Raw genomic sequence first — 18,821 nt, forward strand, 5'->3', positions numbered from 1 at the left:
TAGTTTAAGATCATTCTTGATGTCAGCCAGCATATTCTTACTTTAGGGAGGGTTTAGCGTGTGCATAGGCGGTCTGGTGGTAGTATGAGATTGAGCTCCATCTGAAGGGATAGAGAAAGTAGGTAGATAGGATTATACATAAGATAGGAGTGAGGTATTAGGGGAGTTTATGGGTGATTGTTGGGTCAAGGATGGTATATTGGAGGTGGGGATTGAGAGCTAGGAAAAGGGGTCAAGATGATACCCTAATTTGGTGACTTGGGATGTAAGTTCGATTAGACCCATGGATTGTTGAGCGTGTTGCCGGAAAGGGATTTACCTATGCACGAGTTTGTTTTAGAAGGTTAGAGGGTAGTCAAACTTGAGTTCCCTAGATTGTTGTGATAGCATGCTATAGAGGGTGAACATTATGTTTCAGTGCCATGTGTGTAGATGTATCAGGGATATTCAATGGGTTGGTGTTAGGGCAGGCATTAGGGTCTAATTGTGTCCTTGGATCAACCCCAGGGTATTCCTTGAAGGAGCAAATGGTAAGTTCAACCAGATCTCTAGTTGGAGATGAGGGTGGTGTGTCGGAAGTAGCACTGGTTACAACGCATTGGGGTTTCACTGTGGTTGTTAGAACTTGATCTTGTAGAGAAGAAGTTACATTTTTTGCCATTGAGTTTTTAATACTCATAAAGAATTTGTTAAATTGTTATAGATTTTGATCCAATGATTGAATAAGAATGATTCCATTGTTGCATGTAGAAATGGTGAGATCAGCTTTGAAGATTAGAGAGGGAATAATGGAAATTCTAAAACCATGATGTGTTTTCCTTATTGGTTTGACATTGATGTGAAGGCTTTTCTCCATTGGGTTCTTCTGTTCGTGAAGAAGATTAGGTCGTTAACGATGATGCCTTTAGATGATCAAAAGTGTGCATTTGAGATAAGCATTTCCGGGTGTCTTTTGATTAGATTATGGTTGAATTTCTTAACAGCATTTTTCAGTAGGTTAAGAGGGTATGTAATCTAAAAAGCGTTGAGACCCACCCATGACAGTAGGTCCTCATTAGGGCTAGTGATAATTGGAGCCATGGTGGCGGGATAGACCACGGTGCGAGTTAACAACTGGGGAGGGAGTGTTCTAGGGCCAATTCTGGTCACTATTCAAGTGTCTCTGTTTTTTATAGAGTCAGACTAGGTCTTGGGAAAACAGATTTGCAGCTTCACAGAAAATTATATATGGACGCATGGTAGATAAAATTAGGAAGTGATAAGTTAGTTACAAACGTGCGAGAAAGTACGGTTTGAAGTAAGGGTTTGCCAATACAATGTAGAGGAGAGGTTTTCAAAGTTTTTGATGCCGGACCCCCTTGTGAAACATTTTAGGCGTAATGACCCCATTCTGACAAAAAGTTCTAGAACCTGGTACTCCTCATCATCGACAACTATCGACAGCCATAAACACCTCTAATTCCCACAGCAAATAATTTTTACGGTGGGGAAATAATATTAAACAAACCATAGGTCAGTGAGCGTGGGGGTGGAGTCAAAGGTGTAGCTAAACACAAAGGGCCTCATTTATGAGAAATTGGCGTAGGGCAGCACTGTAAGTCTTCTTGCTGTGCTGCCCTATGCAATGTGAAAGGAAAGGAATGCACCGTATTTATGAAATACGATGCATTCCTGTCCTTTTCCCTTGTATTGGCGCACAAACTGCTGCCTAGCACCAACATAGGCAGGATTGTTTTTGTGCAGGAAGGGGCACCTTCCTTCATAGAAACAATTCCAAGAGGCGTTTTCATCTTCTATGTGAGCTGCAGAATGTAGCGCACATGGAAAGTGGACAACGATCTTGCCATAGGGTCTGCTGGCTAGAAATGTTTTTTGACTGGAGATATGGATGTGCAGTGTTGACTATTCAGTCTGAACCATTTCCCATTTAAGCATTTCCTACTTTGCACGCGTGCTGTACAATTTTGCTCACATGCAAAGTTGGAGAAACAAGAAGAAGAGAAAAATATTCTCCTCTTTAGGCTTGCCTCAACAAGGCATAAGATTTTGGTGTAAATAGTTGTCTACTGTTTGTAGATAGAGATTTGCATTAAAACCCATGGGTGTTTACATGGGAATACCCCATGCACCATCCATTGAATGCCCTGTGATGTAAAATAATGCAAAGCAGAACATAGCCCAAATTTGTGTTACTTTGTGAACTATCCAATGCAAATCTTCAATTATTGTCATGTTACATCATGTGACATGCCTTTATGGAAAAAATGACTGGCAGGGGTCATATGATGTCATGGCCTGTGACGTTGATGAGATCACAGGGTATGTGATGTCACTTCCACTACCACAGGCATTTTGCTGAATCAACACCCATGATTCTGGGTGAGTTGTCAGGTCTGTTACAGAGATGTACAACTAAAACATTTAATGAATTTCACTATTTGTCGAAAGATGAGGGCAGAATGACTGGGCTGTAAGAGTGTGGCAGGTATATTCCGGGAAAAAACGTGACTCCATTTTCTTCAGAATGCCTTGAGTCTGAAGCACAGGATGAAGGCATAGAAATTTGGCCAGGGTGAAAGAACGAGAGAGAGGGAGCACAAAGGCAATTTAAAAATGTGTATCAACAGAAAGTTGCCTTATGAATGCAGAAAGAAGCTGATATGAATCCGAACAGGTGACTTGATAAAATGCCCTATTTATTCTAACATCAAGCTGTAAACAGGTTCCCATGGTTATTTTTGTGTTTATCCTTGACCCAGGTTAATGTTATTGTATGTTATGGTATGGTATGGTATGGTGTGGTATGGTACTGTATGGTAAGCTACTGTATGGTATGGTACAGTACATTATCTGCAGTTATGTAGTGCTTACATCCCATGACAAGGTATTGAAGCACTTTTTAGTTGGATAACACTCTACTCCTCAAAATGCTTAAAGCTTTGGAGACGTACAGCATTACAATTTGCCATGGGGCATGATTCACAGCGGAAAAGTATTCACAAACTACGTGATGAGTTTTATGATTCTGCTTTACCTATACTTGTTACATCCAACACTATTTATGCCTTGAATGCTGTTGTGAACTCTTCTAGTATACACGAACAAACTGATATTGTCAAACATCAATATGTTACCACATCACATAAGCTCTGGGAGTGGTGGTCAGGAGGGTTCCGTACTCAGAAAAGCTAACAATGAATTACTCCTACGATGGTTAAGGACTCCATTTCCCATGAGTCTGTGCGAGGACGTCTAAAGTGATTACCAGGTCCCTATCTGTAGTCGAAAATGGCGGGACTATAAAAAGTGCTTCCACCAGCAGCGCGATGCAGATTATTCCTCATCTCAGGAAGATTCTATGTGGTGAAGTTCCGTGTGTTGAATGAGGATGGTAATGGTGCCAGGACATCATTCGGATTCTATAGCAGGACCAGAGACTCCGATTATGCTTCTCAATTTTTACTACTTTTAACCAACAGAAGCCAATCAAAAAACAGTAAACATATATCACACTCCATTTCCCATGAGGCTTTGAACCACGCCTCTATCAGACCCACCAATCAACAGTGTCCAGCGTATATAAAATAGAGAGGCACCATCTTTCTGCCTCTTTCTTTGCTGCTCTGCAGTCAAGATAAGTGCCTCTCTATTTTGCATATCTTTAAGTGTTTAGACACACTGCATTTACTATACTTGCATTACTGTATTAATTGATTATCATGTATACTGGTGTATCCCACGGCTTACCGTGATGCTGTCAAGGGTCCTTTTTCCTTCTTTTGCTTCCGATCATCGCTCTTCACACGTTCATTCTCATTGACCGCGTCAGTGACTTTTTCCCACCCTCTTAGATATCGGCATGTGTTGCACCCCCTTTGTTTCGTGCCCTGTGTTTAACCCCTTCTGAAGCATTCTCCCTGCGGTGGACCCCCGCTGTGGTCCTTGTGCTCCCTGCACAACTGCACTTGATTTGACCCCTTCCGGGAGTGAGGTCGAAAGTGTAGCCCATTTGGGCTACCATGTGTGTCCTGCCTACGAGCCTCTGTGTACGTGAGGCAGCTTCCTTGTTAGATCGCTGGAGCCGCCTCTCCTCAGGCTGCAAAAACAAGGGACTCTACTGGATTATGCCCCTACCGGGACAGCAAATAATATTTCAAATTCATATTTCAAACATTGCTAATTATTACAAACTTTATTGAAAAACGTTATCTGAACAACTTGTCCTTCATGCTGACAGATTGATTTCTCCATCTGCTTAGTTCCTGCAAGAGACTTATTGGTACCCCTGGCTTTCCTGCACCAGCTGATTGCTCCCTCCTGATGCCCTGCTTCAATGCTAAACAGGGCTGCAAACAAATTCGGACTCTGGTCTTCCAATCTCATCCTGTCCTCCTATCTGGTTGACCTTGCTTCCCTTTGGGGATTTTGATTGGGGTGTCTTCGACTCCCTTGCGACATGTCTTATGACCAAGGTCTGGCTACTTATGGCCCAGAAGACATTGAAGAGTATTTTTATGATGAGAGCATAGAAGCTATTATTGACAAAACTGTCAGAAAACGTCAGACAAGGTTTTGTCTTCAGGTCTCCTTTCCATTCCCCAACACTTGGACAAGCTGGTAGGGTGCGCGTCCTACCCCCTCTTACAGGTGCCCCCACCCCCTCCATCTTCTCCTTCTGCCTCTTCCTGGTCACATGTGAGAGTCATTGCAAAAGTGACCGAAGGAGTTATTCCAGATCATGCTTACAGTGCAGCCCCTCACACAGATACTGACATAGATACTTCCTCTTCTCATGAATCCCAACCTCGCAAACGTTCAAAGAAGTGCAAGCATTCTATTTCTCACACCACTCAATCCCCTTTCACCAATGATCCTTCAAGCATTGTACACCCCAGGTCATCAGATTGGTCCCCTGCCCCAGCAGTTGTGTAGTATATGCAGTTGAATCTGCGCAAGAGTTTCGACAAAGAAGTCCGATCCCAACTTTGCTTTGAATGCCCATTCCCAGACCTCCCCCACAAAACTGCCTTCACCCCAGATATCAACACCTTCACACAAACTTTCCTTAATAAATATAATAAAGACCCCCAAAAGGGTATTAATTGAGCGCTGAAAGCTTGCCATGATAAACTCCTTGATGTTTCTGGCCCCCTAGCCAAAATTTTAGAATTGGCCTCCGAGCCCAAGAGACAGGGGCCTCCAGCCACCCAGAGGTGTTAGCAGGTTGGACTCAAGGGGCTATCTGCTTCTTGGGCAATGCCAACTGCGCGTTAGCCTCAGAACGCCATAAATCCATTCTTCTACACATTAAATCACAACTGGTCGATCTGGCCACAGCAGAACTGGGTCCCCTATCAGAAGGCCAGCTGTTTGGAGACCGATTTGTCAAAGACATAGCCACATTCGTTAATACCTTCACCTCTCTGGATAAGTCTCAGACTTCACTCAAGTGAGTTTTCAACCCTCTTTCTGGCAGGGCCAGTCATGGCAGAGGACACTCGACCGACCGCTTTAACCAGCAACATCCTCAATGTTGATTTAATCCCAGACATAGAGGTTACGCCCAAGATCCGGCCCAAGCAGGGTTCCACCCTGCAGAGTCCAGAGGCTTCAGAAGCCGTTTCAATTGAGGAGTCAACACGGGGTTCCATAACAATGACAACAAATCTACAGGTAATGACTCACACGATCCTTCTGAAGCTTCCTTTGGGAGGCAGACTGAGATTTTTTGTAAACAATTGTGCAAATATTACTTCCGAATTATGGGTTATGAACACTGTATAGGGTTACCAAATAGAACTATCTCACCCATCCTTTCAAGACTCATCCCGCCCATCCGTTTTTCCCAACAAGAGTCTCTTATAGACTCTGATCTTCAGGAACTTTTGTCAAAACAGGCATTTGCTTTGAAAGCTCCTCACCCCAAGAGCTTTTGCAGTAATGTCTTTTTAGTACAAACGAAAGGGGGAGGCCAAAGATTGGTACTGAGTCTCAGGCTCTTCAATTCCCTTTGTGAATACCAAAAGTTGAACTTTACAACTTTCGGTATTCACAAGTGGCATATACGAGTAGTAAGTGCTCTTTGTGAACACCAAAAGTTGTTAAGTTAGACTTTCATCTCACTTTACCTTTGTGAATTGGGCCCATGTTTTTTAAAGCAATACCTGATCTACGGATGTAGACTAGGCTTTAAATAAAAAACAACAACTCCTTAAAGGTGATGCTATGTTTCTATTCCTACGAACTATGCTTCACGTACAAATCCTTTGTGAGATATATCTGGCGCACACACACACCCTTTTAACCATGGTACAAAGGTTATGACATGATGCAAATGTTGTGCATAGCGCTAGGCAGTCAATTTATATGCCAGTATAAAGGAAGACAGCAGCAACAATAACAGGCTTTTTTTTTTTTAATAAATATGGCTCTGTGCTGCTTTTCTTCTCTTGTGCAATGCAAAGCATTTCTTTAGATTGCTGCTCTGTGGAAACACATAATAAATCTGCTCCAAAGAGTTCCAAAAGAAGCAGGCCTCTCTGTATTTCTCTTTCACTTTCATAGTACCCTACAACATGTGCTCCTAGCCAATTTAGAGCTTGACGGATTCCAAACAAACACTGATAACACAGTTCTATTATAAACCGTCAGGGAACCCATCAATAGACACACAGAAAAGCCATGTTGCAATCATCAAACAATTAATGGATGCAAGCTGCCTGAGTCTCAAGAGTGACAAAATAGAAATAGAGAAACAGAAGGAAATGTTAACACTGCAAATACAGAGGCTAACTGGAGGCGTAGCAGAAGATTGTCTAGGATATAAAGCTTCCCATTTGATTGTGATGGTATAATAGCATGTGTAGAAGAGCGTTACTATAGTCACAGACTCTGGTATCCGGTGCAGCCACAGGCCAATTTTATTATTCTTTGTAAGAATAAGTACAGATACAACACTCAGGGGAGTTATTTTGCATGCACCAAAGAAAGCTACGAGAGTCTATGGACGTGTGTGGAGCACGCTGGCTCGATGTAGATCATGTGGATTACTGTCCCAACCAAGACTGTATCTGGTCATCTCCACAAGTGCCCCCTGCCACGAACCAAACCGGGGCGAAGGAACCAAGCACCGTCTTGAACTCCTAACAATAGTGCCCGTTCTTCTGTGAACCAAGTGGCCCCTTATCCCTTACCGAAGACCATATCCATACGGCCGTTAAGCTGTTCTAATTGCTCAGGCCACCATTATCACTGTCCTGATGATGATCCCAATATTTTTCAAATAGGGATCGAAACGTCGGCGACATCTTACAACACCGCACACACTAACAATTTTATTATTATTATGTCACAGTTGTAACCATTAATAACGCTTGTCGCATTTTTTTGTATTGAAGTACAAGCAACTCTTTATTTATTTATTTATTTATTTATGGGTTTCTATAGCGCTGGAATCGACTCCAACCGGAGTATCTCTGCGCTGTGATACCAAATAGAGTCTAAATAAATATGCAGATGAGGGGCAGGGTCTAGATTTTATCAGTAAACAGCAGAGTTTTCAGTTGCTTCCTGAATTTTAAATGGTCTGTGCAGAGCCTGAGGGCCAGAGGCAGTTTGTTCCACAGTGTGGGCCCTGCAACAGATAACGCTTTCCCTCCATGTCTGGTTTTTTTTGCACGAGGTACTGCCAACAGAAAATTCTCACTAGATCTCAACGATCTGGAGGGAGTGTAGGGGATAAATTTCTGCTCCAGGTATGTAGGGCCATTTCCGTTTAAGCATTTATGGATAATGCAACATATCTTAAACTTGGCTCTTTGTCGAATGCTCAACCAGTGTAGTTTCTGTAATAGAGGTTTTGATGCTGTTCTGGGGGGAGCATTTAGGACAAGGCGAGCTGCTGTATTCTGGACCACCTGGAGCCTATCCAGAACTCCTTCATTAGCAGAAAGGAGCAGTCCGTTACAGTAGTCAATACGACTCAATATAAGGGCTTGCACCAAAGTTTTTCTGAAGGAATCCGGTAGCAGTGGAAATATTCTGCGCATCATGCTGATGGTGAGGAAGCATGAGCCAGCTACCATGTTACTGTGCTGTTTGAGGGAAAGGTCGTGATCAAGGCGTATCCCCAGATTTTTGACAATCTGTTTGGGCTCCGGAACAGTGCCAAGATCAGATGGCCACCAGTCAGGAGTCCACAGTAATTTGGCATCTCCAAACAGCATTACTTCCGTCTTGTTGACATTGCACTGTAGGAAGTTGGTGGACATCCACTGTGCGACGGCTTTCATGCCAGCGGAGAAGGAGTTTCTTATTTCTGTGGTGAGATTTTGAAAGGGAAAGAGGAGCTGCGTGTCATCCGCATATGACACGGGGATGAAACCAAATTTGCGCATCACTCTTGCCAGGGGTGCCACGTAGATGTTAAAGAGTGTTGGGCTCAAACAGGAGCCCTGTGGCACCCCTTTCGTAATCTCTACCTCAGTTGATCTGTATTCACCCATGGTGACAGTCTGGGTCCGATCCGTAAGAAAACTCCTTAGCCAAGCAAGGGCCTTGTTCTTGACCCCTACGTTCGACAACCGGTCAATGAGGATGTTATGTGACACGGTGTCGAACGCGGCTGAAAGGTCTAATAACACCAAAATTACCGAGTAGCCTTTGTCCTGAAACATATGCAGATCGTCAGTGACAGACAGGAGGGTGGACTCGGTACTGTGTTTCGGCCTAAACCCAGATTGAGAGTAGTCTAGGCCGCCAGCTTTCTCAATGTAGCTGGATAACTGACGATTTACATACTTCTCAGTGAGCTTTCCCAAAAATGGCAGCAACGAAATAGGTCTGAGATTTGACAAATCAGTCCATGGAGTTGTGGTGTTCTTCCTGATTGGCCTGACTAAGGCCTGTTTCCACTGCTTGGGGACAGAACCTGTACAGAGGGATAAGTTAACAAGTTTTTCGATGGTGGGAGATAGGATTCCGAGCAAGGTGGTCATGAGTCTTGCCGGGATGATATCATCAGGACTTCCACTTTTAATCTGCGTCATGAGCAAGGACACCTCTTTAGGAGTGATAGGGGGGAAGAGGTCTAAAGTATGAGGGCCACTATCAAGTTCTGAATCCTGAAAGATAGGGACTGTATTTGTAGTCAAATTGTTGTTAGAGTTGACTATTTTAGCATAGATGAGATCGATTTTGTTGCAGAAAAATTGCGATATATTGTCGCAAAGTAGTTGTGACGAAGTGTCTGCACTCTCACATGCTGTAGGATTGGTGAAAGAGTGAAGGACCTGGTATAATACTCTGGGGGAGTTGTCTGCAGCCGTGATAAGAGTGGTAATATGGGTTTTTCGCGCCGTTCTGATAGCTTTATGATATACACTTAGAGCGTCCCAATAATGTTTCCTATCTGTTACCAGATGGGTAGATCTCCAAATCTTTTCTAATTTCCTGGCTGTTTTCTTGAGATTTCTGAGCTCTTCAGAGAACCAGATCTCTTGTTTTTTGGCTGGTCGGGGTCTAAATTGTTTTAATGGAGCTATCTTATCAATGGCTGTTTTAATGTCTTTGCTAAACATATCAATAGCTTTATTGATATCATCAGGAATCACATGGTGGGGTTGGACAAATTTCTCAGCAAAGGAGGCCTCATTAACTTTATGCCATTGCCGCCGTATTTCAGGGATATTGGTGGTTTTGAGGGTAGTGGTTGCAGGATAGGGAGTATAAAACTCAAGGATAAAATGGTCAGTCCAGCTGACCTGTGTAGGGGGAAGGCATGTGACACTAGGGAAATTGGTTATAATCAGGTCTAGAGTGTGTCCGGCCACGTGAGTTGGGCCCACATTGTGTGGTTGGAGACCTAGCAATGAGAGAGCGTTAAGAAAAGCCTGTGCTTCTTTACAATTTATAAGTTCACTGTGAAGGTTGAAGTCACCTATTAGCAAGAATTCTTTGTCTTTTTGAACATATGGCGCAAGATTTTCCAGTAATATGTTGACAAAGTTGGAGCTAGGTCCAGGGGGACGATAAACCAGGGCTCCTAATCTGGTTTGTTTGGTGGAATGAGTTGTTTTAAAAATCAGCAATTCAATGTCCGGAGTGCAGAGTTCTGCCAAAACAGAGCAATTGATGTGATTTTTATGAGCAATAGCAATCCCTCCACCTATTTTCTTAGGTCTGTCTAACCTAATCATTTTGTATCCTGAAGGAATGGCCAATGTAATGGAGGGAGTGGAAAGGGGTTTAAGCCACGTTTCGCCTGTTTGCTTCATGTTTTCTGTTAAAAATATGTCTTTGTAAATTGTCAAATCGTCACCCTTTTGTTCATTTATGTCAAATCGGATACAGGACTGTATCCCACTACTTATTAATTTTGTTTCTTGACATTGTTTAATTCTTATTAAATCGCACTATCCGTCTGGATAGCATATATATAGAATTGATTTCTTTCTATATTCATTTTGTGGTTTCCTAATCATTCCTAAACAAGGACCACTGCACTCTCTATTTCTAGTCACTCTCTGTGGAAATGATGATTCCTAAAGTCGAGAGTCTGTAGAATTTAGATTGTATTAACCACATGTAACTTAGCATTATGCATTAGCAGTTTAATGCTTACTCCTCCTGCTGAACAGCATTACACCAAATGTGGCAGACAGGTAGCTCTTGGTCCAGAGTGCACACTTTTTGTTAGATGCTGTAAATCTGTTCAGCAGTTCCTGCAGATATTCAAATATGGCCGCGCGGAATCCGCAAACACTTCCGAGCTTGTGCCTGAGATCTGATTGGCTGCAAACACTTCAAACCAGGAAGTGTTAGCAGCCATTTTGTGACTCAGTTGAACTGAGTCCCGAGGAAATTTTTTAAAGAAATATCCTGACCCCCTAGGCCTACTCAGGGGGCCCGACAGGGACTCACAGGGCCAAAAAAAGCATTAAAAAAACAACTTATGCCAGGATTCACATTGGATCCACGGATCTGGCTGTAAATTAAAAAAATAAGAAGCGCGGTCTCCCACGCTTCATTTTCTCTAAGCCCCCGGGTGAGCCAGGTCCTGAGTGCAATGACAAATGAGATGCAGGGTCCCCTGCATGCCCTGGGGACCGCCATCTCCCATGGCTTATAGATTGTATGTGGGGGCCACATGGCCCCCACATCCCTGGGGACCACCCCCTCCCCAGAGCTTAATTTATAATTAAAGTGCATGAGGGGGCTCCTGACCCCCTCGCAGCCCTGGGGACCGCCACCTCCCTGGGGCTTTCTTTTTAAAATGAATGTGTGGCGGGGCTTCTTCCTCCCCCACGTAGCCTCGGGGACCTCCACCTCCCCAAGGGCTATTTTTATTAAAATGCGGGGGCCAAGTGTCCCCCACTTTCCCCAGTACCACCACCTCCCCATGGCTACATATAAAAAAGAGTGCATTAGGGCTCCATACCCCCACGCAGCCCCGGGGACGGCCACCTGCCCGGGTCTATTTACAATAAAATGCAGGGGGCCACACCCCCCCACTGCCCCAGGGACTGCCACCTCCCTGGGAACACATCAAGTATAGGCATGTGTCCATTGTGGACCCCCACCCTGGGGGACCACCACTTCCCCACGGCTACAGAGAAGACAGGAGGGGGCCATGTGGCCGGCCTCCAGGAGCCCTCCATGGCCCTGGGGACAACCACCACTCAGGGCCGGCGCCAGCAACATCCCGGGGTGCCCACCCCCGGCACATTGCGGTTTGTTATGGCTTGGCGGGAGCACTGCTTACTAATATCACTTGACATTCCTGGTGCCTCACTTTCATCAGCATTTTCTTAATCAGGTTAAACAGGAGAAAGGCTTAACCCCTTATTAATTTAATTCTGTTAAAATGTGTCTACTGGTAGAGCTTCTGGGTCCTGCTGATCACAAACTAATGTATTTCTAAAGGACTCCAAATTTGGTATGTACCCAAATACTACCATGACCAACTTAAAACAACGTAGTTCTTCAAATGCCTTGAATTCCAATCCACAGCACTGCTCTCATGACCTGGTGAATATTTTGCATGCAAAGTAATCTTGTGTTCTAAACAAAACTCCCAACGTTCCTTTTCCAAGTCTGACAACTGCTCTGATTCTCTCATCCTGGCCTGTTTATGTAACTTACAGCCAAAACATTGTCCATCCTCAAAAAAGCCATACACTTCCTTTACTTCTCTCTGAAGCGGCCAAAAGAAAACAAACCAGCTTTCATCTCCACAAAAGGTAGGTGTTGCTGTTTCTCATTTAACTACAATTTTCCTCCTGTTTCTTGTTTCTTGTGACCATAACTTAGCACCCCATTCCATAGTGCTCGCATTGGACTCCAGAACAAAGTCAGGCCTCAAGCTTAAATTTGCAAGCCCATTCCATGCCTCCAGCTTCTTCAATCACCAAATTAACATTGCCCTCAGGTCCGTTTACAAGTCTTACTTGGTGCCTTACGACAATCCTTTCTGCGAATAATGTGCATTCAATCACATTAGCGCTCTGCAAAGCATCAGAAATGGGAATACTAAATTGATAATGATAGACATCAATTCACCCTTGCCAATTCTCTCAAGAAAACTGTACATTGTTCAACAAATTACCTACTTCATTGTCATATGGTTCCTAAATACCTATCTGGCAATGTCGATAGTACTTGGACAGTACCCACTTGAAAACCCAAAAACTCAAACATCTTGAAAGGAGTCATCAGTGAACTCTACGACATTTATAGTGAATGCTAGATTCTCTAAAGAGGTGTTTACCATGCTCAAAGGCTTCAAAACCTGTTCTTACTCATCAGGTATCACTAAAATGTCATCTAGGTAGATAAATGATCTTACTCCATGCTCCTTCAAATACAGATGCACAAATATTTACAGCTGTTCTCTCCATCTGAAAAGAAAGGAAACTTGACTCTCCTCTGCCATTGGAATTGTGAAGTGTAAAAATTCAACTCTTTTCAAATTTGGCTGGGTACCATCTCTTTTTCCTTCTTCGCTACAAAAAAGGAATGAACTCACACACACCTTCTCAGTATCAGGCACTTTTCTTATAACTCCTTTGTTTAACAGCTCTTCCGCCTCTGGACCTATCACCTTCTTATACTGACCCTAGCGCTCTGTGAATTTGCACTTAAATCACTGTGAACTTTATTTTGTAACCTCCTACTGTTTCTCTAACACACAAGGGTTTTTTGTAATTCTTTCCCTGGTTCTGTAAAAATGTTCCTATCTTTCCACCCAGGGGACAACCAGTAGTAACCTTCATGCTCATTGAGTTTCACTGGATGACCAACCTCTACCTCTTCTTCTACGGCTTCTGCTTCTGTCATCGCTTCCTCTGTTTTGGAAAAACCCAGTGTTAATCTGAAACCCTTGAAAGTACCCTCTTCCTTGTTTTTACTCCTAGGACCTGCAAAAGGCCCTGTTGGAAAACTGTCCTCTTTTTATCAGGCCTGTAACAAACCTATGTTCTCCAAAAACTGTTCCCAATGAGTTGCGAGTTTTGTTTAAGGCCTTAAATGTTGAAACTTATTTTCAGATGCTCTTTACCATTCCATGCCCGGAACAAGGACTCCTTTGCCAATGAGCTAACTACCTTATTTGCTAAGTTCCCCGAATTTCTTCATTTAAAAAAGTTGCTTTTCTCCCATCACTAATCCTGTATTAGCAGTCCCCAAGAAATATATTTCCCTCTGGATTTAACGTCTCAAGAGCTGAATGTAAACCTCCACAGCTTTAAGGAATGCCTCCTCAGACATCCCTAATATATGTGCAAACCGTCATGTATAAGAATGTATCCTGACACTGTTTTAACTAATGTTGCAGACCCTTCCCAAGATCCGTCCCCATCTTCAATAATAATGTAATATTTTCTGATCCAAATTCACTGCAACACACACTTTATTGTCTATAATGGGTCTCGAACACTCAGCTCTTATAATTCCACAAACGTCCTTGTCTAAAGCCTTTCTGATCCATTCTTTAGCTACATAGGCTAACAATTTGCATCTTGGATCCCTAACATCAAATGGACTAAACATCAATGTCCCTTTTGGATCCTTTAAAACGCTACTAAATTCTCTCTCAAAAATGTCCACATCAAGATCTCATTTTGACTAATGTAACCATCCAATCTAAACTTACCTCATCACAACGAAACTCCTCCTCATCACATGTAAACAGTTCAATGTTTTCTTCCATCTCTCAATTCACTTGATTTCCTTTTGTGCCACAGGGGCAGAGGCCACATTTTACCTGCTTGGTGTAGATACCAATGTCTGCATATTTTTCTTGTTTTTCTTCCTCTGTGAAGTTTCTCTCTACATGCTGACTTTTCATGTCACATATTCCACATTTGCTTTTCCTTTCTGACGCATTCTCATCCGAGTTAATCCATAATGAAAGCATCTGGTATTACAGTACAATTGTTGTTCAGCGTGCATGTGGTGGGAATCTAGCCACTTACAATGACTAGTAAGAATTCTGCAGTCACATGACAGAGATATAGAAATAACACACACCAGGTTTACTCTAGTGTTTCTCATACTTTCTGTTAAGCTTTCTGTCATGATCTACTGAGCTCTTTTAATTCCAGTAATTATGCTTGATCTTTGCAATATAGACCCTCCACATAGTTTCACACACACCTATGCATGTTTGCACAGACTCTTGGAGAGAGCTAAATGTAAGTGAAGCTGAATATGGAATTCGAGATCTGCACATATTTTGAATGTTTAATGTGCTGTTTTTGATATGCACATTGCTTTTGTGAGGAAACATACAATGCCTTTCCTGTCGCAGCAAAGCAATGCATGATACGCCATAATTTAAATAGCACATGTAATTAAAAGCCCAGAAAGGCAGTCATTGTCAATAAAGTAAGAGAAGAAATAATGTTAATTTGTGAAAGCAAAATGTAAGACCAGAATTTTAAAGATATTATTGCAGAGGGCTGTGCTAGAAAACTAATCAGTGTGACACAAATATGTACCATTTTTGTATTTATTTATTTGTTATATATACTTCTAATACCCTTACATTGTCGTGAACAGGGTTTTATGAAAGTCATAAACCATTGTGTGTGCGTCAAGGCAATGATTAACAAAACTCATAAACCACCGCTATGACGTATTGTAGTTCCAGTGTGCCATTCACTGGACCAACGGCTGCCATTAAAAACCGAAGCCTCACTCTACAGGTAGACTTGTAAGAAGGAAGCCACCCTGTAATAAACAAGCCATCACCGCTGCCTGCTGCCTCACGCTGCATTCGAAAAGGAAAAACAAACCTGTCTGCCTCAGCACCGAAAATCCAAAGAAAAACACCCACAAACATGTGAAGGTGGGTGACTCTGCCTTAATGGAACAACGAAATATGGTAAATAGCAAAGTTCATTTCAGACTGAAAAGGCAAGAATTGAAGGGCACAAATGTTTAACATTAGAAAGCAGCTACGTAGAATTACAGGAATCTAGCACATTAAAAATAAAGCAGAATTTTCAAGTAATATTTGTATTTGTAGTGGGTCATCAGAAAACATTGTGGAAGGGTATTAGAAGTATATTTAACATAAAATTATATACGGGAAGATATCAATTAAGGGGATGTTTTTTCACCTTGGGATTCTGAGTGACATAGACAACTTGAGCTTTGCTCTTGTTCTCTACAATGTCATTCAGAACTTCTCAGTGAAAAACAGACCCTTAATTGATGGCTTTCCATCTATAATTCTTGATATTTTGTATGGCTCTCTTAGACAGCCTCTATAGTTTATTTCCATTTCCAGATCTCATAACCCACTGCCATGATGCAGCAACACCTATTAACACAACTCATTGCTCATTGTTGTGATATCATAAAGACCTTCCAGGTCAGGCTGGCAGGGCTCTCACCGAAACCTGTCAGCACAGCTCTGTGTGTCTGCTTTGAACAAAAGCAGAAAGCACAGTTGCAGCAGGGGAAGGAGGACATGGACAATGGTAGGGGTTGGTCATGGATGACAGGTAAGGTTTTTTTTAGCCTTAGGACAGTACTACATAACAGTGGCCATGTTGTGCATGGCTCTCCTTTACTTCTCCACCTCTGTGTAAAAGCTGAGTGCAGGGGCAGATGGTTTTGGGAGCCATACATAACATACAATTATAGATGGGTAAAAAGTGAAATGTGGGGTGGTTTTCACCTTGTGGTTCTGCATGACCTCATAGACAACTCGAGGTTCGTTCCTATTGTCTACCTGACGTCACTCAGAACCACTTGGTGAACAACAGCCAGATAGTTCACTGTTACACATCTATAATTTTATATAATATGCATGCTGGCACATAGAGCCCTTCAGGTTTGCTTGCTAGCAGTGCAGTGGAGGTTACAAAACAATGCCTTTGATTACTGGCAACAGGAGCTGTTGATGGTGCTTTGTGCTCAATTAGAAGTCACACTTGTTGCCCACCACTTGTGCTTGCAAACTGTTCCAGCGACCACTGGATTCCTGCTAATCACCCTTTTCTTGGCTACGATGTTTAGATGGAAGTAATGGCTACAATTTGTAAAACTGATGGCAAATAAACTGTTAGCAATGACAGTTTCTGAAAAGAGAACCATTTTTTCAAAGCAGTAAAACTAAAAATACTTTTGCAACTAACAGCCAGACAGGTACATAACTGTGTATTCATGCCTAAGTTCAGAATTACGTTTATTAAGAGAAATGCATATCACAATACAAAGAGTAAAATAACAGTACATAGCCACATGAATCAGCTTTTGAATACAAGAAGATAAATGTAAATACAATTAAAACTGGTCTGTCAGAGAGAAAAGGATTAATAATAAATCGCAGAATGCAGAAACTATAATGCAAGAGAGGGATCATTTTGCAAGTAAAGATTACAATAAACTGTTTATTCATGCCTAATTGTGAACATTTCACTTATTCACTGCATATGCATACTCTGTGTCAATTGCACTCTACACTGTTCAGTGGAGTGAAAACAATTAGCACAATATAAGATAGAATAGAGTTTAAAGTGTTACAAAATGTATTTCAATATGTAGTGTACACTGTAGGAATACTGGGGCAAATTCACAAACTGCATTTTGTAGTACGTTTTGTAGAACTACAAAATGTACTACAAAATGCAAATCACAAACCTAAGTGCAGAGTTTCCAACTTTCCTATCGTTTCCTGAGCTGAGATCTATATCCCAGTATAGTCTACTCACAATCAAGTATACGTTTCAGGAGCAAGTATGGGAGGAACAGAGAGGAGGGTCTGGAACAAGGGGAATACTGACTATTAAAGGGGTGGAGAATAGGGAGGAATAAGGAGGGGTTGAGGGAAGGTTAGGGAGGGGCTTAGGGAAAGACATGTGCACACCCCCAAAAGAGTGCGTCCATTGCAATTTGCAAATAGCACTTCTAAAGTTACTACAGGCCCAAAACAACAGTATATACCTCAAGCTCAGAGCTGAAGTAAGTCCAGCAGCACACATGGGCAACCACTAGTATTGTAACACTTTTCCATAGAAGTCAATTAAGCTATGGTACTTAAAATAAAACCCCATTGAAAATTATGCTAATTTAAATTCCATTATTTAAAATGAACAAAATAATAATTTTATGTATGCTTTGTTTAATTGTAAAATATTTTAACAACCTTTCATGCATTCTAAGATTGATGTTTCAATATATTTTTTAGAAAATATCAATAATTACTACACAAGATTTTTAATAAATATCAATGCATAACATGTTTTACTTTATTTGGTAGTTAATGTTTTTAACTTAAGCTTGAGAAAAATAATTGTAATCTAATTTAATATATTAACATTTCTTAAAGATTTGCTTAAAAATGTAGTCATTAGGGCTGTAGCTGTTTTTCTTTAGTTGTACATTTAAAATAAATAAATAAAATTAATTTACCTTATTATTTAACATAAACTATTTTTACATACTTTTCCAGCTTTAATACATTTTTTTACTTTTCCCTATACTTTATTCGGAGAGAGACCTTGAGATTGGGGCCAAGAGCTCTGTATGGTAAAATATAAGGGAATGTTCGCCTACTGAAAGCTCAACCCAACCAAGACTTAATTCCTGTGTTTTGCTGAATCCTAAGGAATAGCTATTTAGATAATGCTAATTTTAGTGTAAGTAATTTGTGATTTCCTATTAGCGATTCCTGTGGAGTTGCAATTGCAAATTAGAACTGTAAAACCATGTGTACGTATGTGCCTAAGGCCCCCCGTAAATATAAGGGGAAAAAATGGTGCTCGTGTAATGCACGCAAATACCCTCTATGGTACTGCAAAAAATGCATTTTGGGTGCCTTTTCCCAAATTGCACCTGGTTACCATCGGATTGGATTTAATGGTAATAGCATTTCCTAAATGCCGATTTTGTGTTCATGGAATGCTTTGTACATCCGGTTAGGAAATTGCAAAAAGGAAATCCCTATTTGTGATTTCCTATATTGGGAATCTCAAAATGCGATTTCTACTGGGTAGAAATAATATTTTGCGACCGCGTTTCTACTTTTTGTACATAAGGAAAGGCTATTTAGCATTTCTTAATGGCCCAAAATAGCAATTCAGCCTGTTAAAAAATGCTAAATAATTTTGTGCATGTGGGCCTTGGATTCAGCAGACCCCAATCTCTCTCTCAAGGAACACTTTGTCAAAATAACAATGCTGGCCAGGTACCAGCTCTCTTTTCTAAACAAAGTGAAACTGTTTCTTCCAGAAAGCGACCTCAGAACTTATAATTAAGCCTTTGTACATTTGTCACATTTATTATTACTTACTACAGAAGACGAGGATGTCACT

Source organism: Triturus cristatus, chromosome 4_1 (genome assembly GCF_964204655.1).
Source record: "Triturus cristatus chromosome 4_1, aTriCri1.1, whole genome shotgun sequence".
Classification (NCBI taxonomy): domain Eukaryota; kingdom Metazoa; phylum Chordata; class Amphibia; order Caudata; family Salamandridae; genus Triturus; species Triturus cristatus.